Raw genomic sequence first — 9,419 nt, forward strand, 5'->3', positions numbered from 1 at the left:
AAAAATTAACTCCAAATAGATCAAAGACCTAAACGTAAACTATAAGGATCTTAGAAAATACAGGAGATACCCTTATGGAAATTGGAACTGGCAACCAATCCCTATTCAGAACGCTAAATGCTCATACCTTAAGAAATAAGATAGACAAGTGACACCTCATCAAACTAACAAGCTTCTGTAAAGCAAAAGAAACCATCAAGAGAGCAGGGAGACAGCCCACAGCATGGGGAAAAATATTTGCCAACTGTATATCTGACAAAGGCCTAACATCTAGGAACTACAAGGAACTCAAATGCACTAAAAGGAAAACAAAAAATAGCCCCATTAAAAAGTGGGCAAAAGACATGAATAGACACTTCTCTAAAGAAGATATTTGGGCAGCCAACAGACACATGAAAAAGTGCTCAGCCTCATTCATCATCAGATAAATGCAAATAAAACCACATTGAGATATCACCTAACCTCATATCACAAACAACAACAGATGCTGGCAAGGATGTGGAGAAAAAGGGACGCTTCTACACTGCTGGTGGGAATGCAAACTAGTGCAACCACTCTGGAAGACAGTGTGGTGATTTCTGAAGGAACTAGAAGTTGACCTTCCATATGACCCAGCAACTCCCCTATTGGGTATATACCCAGAGGAACTCAGATCATTCTACAAAAAAAGATACCTGCACATGTATGTTTGTTGCATCTCTATTCACAATAGCAAAAACATGGAACCAACCATGCTGCCCATGGAAGCTGGACTGGATTTTAAAAATGTGGTACATATACACAATGGAATATTATGCAGCCGTAAAGAAGGACAAACATATGAACTACGCAGCTACCTGGATGGATTTGGAGTCAATCATACTCAGTGATCTGTCACAGAAACAAAGAACAGATACCATATGTTCTCACTCATAAGCAGACCCCGAACAATTATAATACTATAAGAAAGCGATTAGCATTAGTGGGAAACTGTCAGGGGTGGGGTGATGAGATTGGCAGTTGAGGGAAACTGCTAGGGGAGTAAGGAACATACCTCATCAACAAGGGTATCTGAATAATCAATGTTTGTGTACTGAACCCTGAATTGTACCCCATATCTTTACAATAATAATAATAAAAAACTATGTCACAGTGCTGTAGTAATCAAAACACTATGGTGATGGCATAAAAACAGCCATGTAGATTAATGCAACAGAATTGACATCCCAAATATAAACTCACATATAAACAGTCAATTAATGTTTGACAAGGGTGACAAGGACAACAATTAAGAAAGGATATTCTCTTCAATAAATGGTGCTGGATATCCAAATGGAAAAGAATGAAATTGGACTTTCATAATAAACAATACACAAAAATAAACTCAAAATAGATTAAAACTTATGTATAAGATCGGAAATTATAAAAATCCTAGAATACAATAAATGAAAACGTCCTTCATATTGGTCTTGGCAATGATTTTTATATGCCACCAAAAGCACAAAAGCAAAAATACACAAGTGGGGTTATATCAAACTAAAATACGTCTTTACAGCAAAGGAAACAATCAACAGAGAGAAGATATGATCTATAGAACAGGAAAAATATTTACAAACGATGTATTTGATAAAGGTTTATTATTCAAATAGTATAAGTAACTCATACAAATCAATAACAAGATATCCCAAATAACCTAATTTTAAAAATGGACACCGAGACTGACAATAGTTTTCTTCCAATAAGATACTTTAGTAAATGATCAATAGTTATATGAAAAAGTTTTCAGCAGCAGGGGCATCCAAATCAAAATCACAATGAGATATCATCTCACACTTACGAGAATGGTTATTACAAAAAATATAAGATACTGTGCGCCCAGCCCCAGTCGCCTCGGTTGCCTCTACCTATCCTCTCCACCATCATGCTCTCCCTGCGCCTCCCGCTTGCTCCCATCAGCAGCTGAAGCTCTCGCCCATGAAGGGGCTCAGCCTGGCAGACAAGGAGAACACATCCCCATCTCTGAGAGGCACCTGCTACCTGGCCAGCAAGACCGAGAGGAGGATCTTCCAGGAAGGAGGCAGACGAGCTGAAAACTAAAAAACCTGTCCTCAGAGTGGAGGACGAACCTCTGCTGAGAGAAAATCCCCGCCGCTTTGTCATCTTTCCTATCGAATATCATGACATTTGGCAGATGTTTAAGAAAGCTGAGGCCTACTTCTGGACAGCCGAGGAGGTTGATCTTTCCAAGGACCTACGGCACTGGGAAGCCCTGAAGCCTGAGGATCGATATTTTATATCATATTTTATGTCACCAAGTTTTCATTTACTATGCCATCGTTTGTTGCAAATGATGGCATAGTAAATGAAAACTTGGTGGAGCGATTTAGCCAAGAAGTTCAAGTTACAGAAGCCCACTGTTTCTATGGCTTCCAAATTGCCATGGAAAACATACATTCTGAAATGTGCAGTCTCCTTATTGACACTTACATTAAAGACTCCAAAGAGGGAATTTATCATCAACGCCATTGAGACGATGCCCTGTGTCAAAAAGAAGGCAAGTTGGGCCTTGCATTGGATTCAGGACAAGGAGGCTACTTAATGGAGAGCATGTTGTAGCCTTTGCTGCAGTGGGAGGCATCTTCTTTTCTGGTTCTTTTGTATTGATATTCTGGCTCAAGAAACAAGGAATGATGCCTGGCCTCACATGTTCCAGTGAACTAACTTATTAGCAGAGATGAGAGTTTACACTGTGACTTTGCCTGCCTGATATTCAAACACCTGATACACAAACCGTCACAGCAGAGAGTAAAAGAAATAATCATCAATGCTGTTAGGATAGAACAGGAGTTCCTCACCTAGGCCCTGCCTGTGAAGCTCACTGGGATGAATTGCATTTTAATGAAGCCATACATCGAGTTTGTGGGCAACAGACTTATACTGGAACTGGATTTTAGCAAGGTTTTCAAAGTAGAAAGTCCATTTGACTTCACGGAGAATATTTCACTGAAAGGAAAGACTAACTTCTTTGAGAAGAGAGTAGGCGGATATCAGAGAATGCGAGTGATGTCAAGTCAAACAGAGAATTCTTTTACTTGGGATGCTATCTTCTAAATTAACTGAAGATGTGCTCTTTTTTTTATTAAACATATTTTTCATTATAAAATTGTGGGGTACAGTTAAGGGTTAGGTAAACAAATATGCATCGTTCAGGCACCCTTGTTAATAAGGGGCGTCTCCCCATCCCCAGACAGATATTGACTACCGTTAGTCCCACCTCCCTTCCCGTCCCTATCCCCCCCCATAATTTCCCACCTTTTTTAAAAAAAGTATTATGGTGGATGTTCAAGGTCCACTATATGAGTGAGAACATGTGATACTCAGATCTTTGTTTCTATGAGAGATCACTCAGTATTATAGAATCTAGCTCCATCCAGGTTGCTGCGAAATTCATGATTTTGTTCTTTTTTATGGCTGTGTAGTATTCCATCGTGTATATGTATCACCTTTTTTAAATCCAGTCCTCTTTTGATGTGATCTTATTTTGCTGATTTTTTTCCTTCTCATATAAAAAACAATCAGCTTAAGTGTATCAAGCAGCTACACCATGAATTGTCCATAATGTTTGTAAGACAGTGTGGCTACCTCAAAATCAATCCTGTTTATTAATGCTAATTGTGTCACCTAGAAAGAAAGCATATTTAAGAAAAACCACTCAGATTCTTATGGAAGATCTTGTCCCACGTTTGGCTTTTGTAAGCAGGCAGCCAGCTGTGACTTAACCACAGCCGTGACTATGGCCGTTTTGACTTTAAAGCTAAAGAGAAGGGTGCCTTAGTGAGTTTGGCCCAACAGGATTAAACATGCACAAGACAGTTGGAAAATGCAGCTTCACTGCTTCATGGACCATTTTAAAATTTACTTAACTTGTTTGAATATAAAACTGTCACTTTACAAACAGGTAAACATTATTTGTACAAAGTAATAGCCAGATTTCTTTGGTTTCTTCACCAAATACAAGTATTCTGTTAACTACTAGCAGGAGTCATTTCAGAATTTACTAAGTAAAGTATGTAAGCTTTATTTTCTTTAATGAATTAAAATGCTCTTTGATCAACTTTAAAGTCAATATTTAGCTACTGGTCCATTGGTGCTATATAAAAGACAGATTATATTTTTTACCCTGTAGCCCAGATAGAGTGTCATAGGATTGATTATTTGCCATATCTTAGAGTGTTGAGACAAGAGATAAAGAGCGATTTTTTTGGCAGGAGCTTCTAAGTTAAGTCATTAGGAATTGAGACATTATCTGTGCCTTTATGTGTGAAAGACAGTATGAGCATTTCATTTTCTCAAATTGTATTTTCCCATCTTCTAGTTGACATGAAAAGATCCTTGGATAGTTTTCATAGGTGGGATCTAAAGTGATATTGTACATTTTCAATCTGTCCTTAAATGAAATGACCCACCTGAGACCTTGTTCTTTTAAGTGGTGAAATGAAGACTGAAATGGGCTCTCCTAAAAGTTGTGTTTATTCTAATTTTGAGTGTAAGTAGGCAATGTTGTTAGTTCATTTATATTTACTACATGTCTTAAATTTTAAAATATTTTTCATTATATATATCCTTTTATATTTTACCTGCAGTTCATATTTTGCAATAATTGTCCAGTAGGTGTCTTATAATTCTAACATTTGTCTAAATTGAACATCATCTGGTCGATTCTTAAGTTTCAGTAGAAAACTAGTGTTGATCCGGGCTCGGTGGCTCAGCTTGTAATCCCGCGCCTTTGGGAGGCTGAGGTGAGTGGATTGCCTGAGCCCGCGGGTTTGAGACCCGCCTGGGCAGCGAGACCTCATCTCTACAATAAATCAAAAAATCAGCCGGGCGTGGTAGCGCATGCCTGTAATTCTGGCTACTCGGAAGGCTGAGGTGGAAGGATCACCGGAGCCCAGCAGGTCGAGGCTGCGGTGGCCGGGAGCGGTCACTGCACTCCAGTCTGGGTGACAGAGTGAGACCCCAACTCAAAAAAAAAAAAAAAAAAAAAACTAGTGTTGTGTGAGTTGTACATTATAAATAAGTAGATACTCTTAATAGAGCAAATTTGAATTAATTTGCCTTTATGTTTGGAAAAAATTAGACATTTGTATGAGAGATTAGTGACACACATTGATCTTTTGGCCCCATTTTTTAATAGATTGTGTATTGGCTGTTTGTTAACCCATTGTCAGTTTTCATAATTTTTGAATAAATAGTCTGTTTTTAAATTTTGTATCTTAAATTATTGTTACTAAAGTTAATAAATCAGATTATGCATTCCTTGCACTTGTGCCTTGCATTGTCAGGTACAGGAGGAACTGAAATCAGATTTTAAGATTCTGATTTCCATTAACTGAGCAATGTGAAGATTAACTTCTACCAACTCAAGATTGTTTTCTAAACAATTGAAAGGGAACAAATTTTTAGTGTAAAGCATTTCATTCTCATTTGAATAAGCACAGGTGTTCAGTGATTAAAATAAAATTGTTCTTGTGTCAAAAAAAGATAAGATATAACAAATATTCACATGGATGTAGAGAAAAGGAAACTTTTATACACCATTGGTGGGAATATAAAATTGCACAGCCACTATAGGAAAAAATATGGTAGTTCCTTAAAAATAAAAATAAAACTACCATATAATTCATCAATTCTACTTTGGGGTATATATACAAAGGAACTGAAATCAGGATTTCAAAAATATATCTGCACTCCATTTTCATTACTGCATTACTATCCAAGATATGGAATCAACTTGTATACTGATCAATAGCTAAATGGATAAAGAGACATCTGCATTCCCATGTTTATTACAGCACTATTCACAATAGATAAGATGTGGGATTAACCTAGGTATCCAAGATCAGATGAATGCATAAAGAAAATGTGATATATGTACACAATGAAATATTATTCAGTAGTAAAAAAGAAGAAAATTCTGTCATTTGGAACAGCTATGTTATGTGTAATAAGCCAATCATAGGAAGACAAATACCACATGATTGTATTCATATGTGGAATCTAGAAACACTGAATTAATAGAAACAGAGTATAATGGTTACCAGGGACTGGAGGGAGCATGGAGGTTGGAGAGATGTTGGTCAAAAGACCCAAATATCATATAGACAGGAGGAATAAGCTCAAGAGATCTACTGTACAACATTATGACTATAGTTAGTAACAATATATTGTATACTTGAAATTTGCTAACAGAGCAGACTTTAAGTATTCTCAACACGAAAAATGAGATAATGCATATGATAATTAGTGTTTTGGCCATTCCGCAATGTTTCATGTTGCACACCACAAATACATATTGTTTTCATTTGTCAATTAAAAATAAATAATGATATAAAAATTAAAACAATTAAAAATAAAAAATACCATATGATCCAGCAATCCCTGTTCTGAGTATTTATCCAGAAAAATTGAAATCAGGGACTCAAAGACATATTAACTCTCTATGTTCATTGCATTACTATTCACAATAGTCAAGAAATGAAAACAACCTAAATGTCCGTCAACAGATGAATAGATAAAGGAAATGTGTGATACACATAAAATTGAATATTACTAAGTCTTTAAAAGAAAAAAATTTGTGCATGTTATAACATGGAAGAACCTTGAGGACATTATTTTAAGTGAAATAAGCCAGTAATCAAAAGATAAGCACTGTATGATTCCATTTATATGATATATCTAAAATACTCAAACTTATAGAGGCAGGGAGAAGAATGGCACTTGTCAGGAGCTGGAGGGAAGGGAAAATGGGAAGTTGCTATTCAATAGATATAAAGTTTCAGTTGTGTAAGATGGATAAGTTCTAGATATCTGCTGTACAATGTGCTTATAGCTAACAATACTGTACTGTACATTAAATATCTATTAAGAGGGTAAATCTCATGTTAAATGTTGTTACCACAATAAAACAAAAATTTTTGAAAGAAATGCACATTTGCTCCACAACCCTAGAAGTTGCTAGATATCATAAAATTATCCGTCATTTTGAAAAGTTAGCAAAAATTATTCCACAATCACAACTACACCAGATGGCTCTGAGTGAACATAAAAACAACTGCAATCAGCTGGGCTTGGTGGCTCAGCGTGCAATCCCGCGCCTTTGGGAGGCTGAGGTGAGTGGATTGCCTGAGCCCGCGGGTTCAAGACCCGCCTGGGCAGGCGAGACCTCATCTCTACAATAAATCAAAAAATTAGCCAGGTATGGTAGCGTGTGCCTGTAGTTCCAGCTACTTGGAAAGCTGAGGCGGAAGGATCGCTGGAGCCCAGCAGGTCGAGGCTGCGGTGGCCGGGAGCGGCCACTGCACTCCAGTCTGGGCGACAGAATGAGACTCCAACTCAAAAAAAAAAACAAACCAACTGCAATCAATTCATCATTCATTTGGAAGCAGTATAATGTAACAATTCCAGGTCCTACAAGGAACATAAATAAGATGAAAAGAAAAAAACAAACAACCCTATCAAAAAATGGGAAAAAGACATGAATAGACACTTTTAAAAAGAAGATATACAAGCAGCCAACAGATACATGAAAAAATGCTCAAGCTCAGTAATCATCAGAGAAATGCATATCAAAACTACAATGATATGCCATCTAACTCCTCTTAGAATGGCCATGATTAATAAAACAAACAACAACAGATGCTGGTGAGAATGCAGAGAAAAGGGAACACTTTTATGCTGTTGATGGGAATGCAAGCTAGTTCAACCTCTATGAAAAGTAGCATGACAATTCTTAAAAGACCTAAAAATTGACCTTTCATGCAATCCAGCAATCCCTCTCCTGGGAATATATCCGGAGGAACATACATCATTCTACAAAAAAGACACCTGCACACACGTTTATAACCACATTATCTACAATAGCAAAAACATGGAACCAACCCAGATCCATCAGAAGTGGACTGTATAAAGAAAATGTGGTGTGCATGCATGATAGAGTATTATGCAGTCATTAAGAAAAATGAAATCATGGACTTCACAGTAAATTGGATGGAATTGGAGACCATCACATTTAGTGATCTATCACAGAAACAAAGAACTGAATACCACATGTTCTCATTCATAAGTGGGACCTGAACATTAATCAAATTAGCACAAGGGAAGCATCAACAGTTGCTGGGTAACGTCAGTGGCAAGTGGGGGACACATAACAACACAAAGGGTACCTGTTTCGAAGCCAAGGGAATTAAGGGCCAGTTGGAGGACCAAACCTCACTTGCATGTAGCCTACCTGTGTAGTTAATCCTTACCTCTACCTCCTATTTCTATAAAAAATAAAATTTAAAAAACTGAATAAAATAACACTAAATTTTTGCTTTAAAAATATAACAATTAGGGACACCAACTCTGGAGTCATTTTTCCTAGCTTCAGAAACCAGGTCTACCATATTAGGCAAATTACTTAATCCATTAAGTGACTCAGTTTTCTCATCTGTAAATGGGATAAAATAAATCATAGGATTTATATTGAATAAATACATTAATGCATGTTAAGTGCCTGGCATATCGCAAGCAAGCCATAATGTTAGCTGCTATTATTAGTGGTTACCCTTAAGTGCTATGTCACTATTTGAGTAAAACACTTTACTTTCCTAACCATGCCTCCAAATATATTAGTTCTTATCTATTTCAGTAAAGTTCACAACGTTTCTCTAGCCAATTGCAACTCCACTGTATACCCCATCGAGGGGCATGTTTACTTCAACATTTCCTCTGATAATGTCAATTGAAGCAAACATAAATTGTTTATACAGACTTTAACTCTGGGTGGGTGGTGCATGTATAAGGAGGAGATCTGGCATAGCAGATAAAAACCACCAACAGGTACATTTAAAACAATCCATGTTTATTGGAATAAGCCCTCTGAGCTCTCAATTACAACTCAAGAAAAGGATATAAAAATCACTTTAGAACACTCTGTGAAGAGGTTAGCTCAGTGAGGGTCTGTGTACTACAGTATCGAAAACAAAATTTTAAAACACTTCTTTTTTTCTATATACAAGGCTGCATGCATTTGTGTCAAAATTAAACTCGAAACTGGTTTTTGTACTTCAAGAAAAATAAGACAGCTGGGGAAGATACACATAAAAGCAATTGAAAAGATCACAGTAATGGAAAAATTTGAAAAATGATATAAAGAATCAACACTGAGTCTTTCAATCCATGAGCATGGAATATTTTTCCATTTATTTGTATCATATTTTATTTCTTTGAGCAGCGTTTTGTAGTTTTTGTTGCAAAAGTCTTCCACTTCTCTGGTTAGGAAGATGCCAAGCTATTTCATTTTTTTGTGAGGCTATTGTGAATGGGATTGTGCTTTTTATTTGGTTCTCTGCCTATTTGTTGTTGGTGTATAAGAGTGTGACTATCTTTTCCACCTTTAT

General features: G+C 36.7%; 1 pseudogene; it reads left to right on the top strand.

Annotated features, from left to right (window-relative positions):
• Positions 1–1,897: 1,897 nt before the first annotated feature.
• On the top strand, positions 1,898–3,101 carry LOC103257501 (annotated as a pseudogene).
• The last annotated feature ends 6,318 nt before the right edge of the window (positions 3,102–9,419 follow it).

Source organism: Carlito syrichta, unplaced genomic scaffold (assembly GCF_000164805.1).
Source record: "Carlito syrichta isolate Samal-C Ts95f unplaced genomic scaffold, Tarsius_syrichta-2.0.1 Scaffold301776, whole genome shotgun sequence".
NCBI classification, from domain to species: Eukaryota; Metazoa; Chordata; class Mammalia; order Primates; family Tarsiidae; genus Carlito; species Carlito syrichta.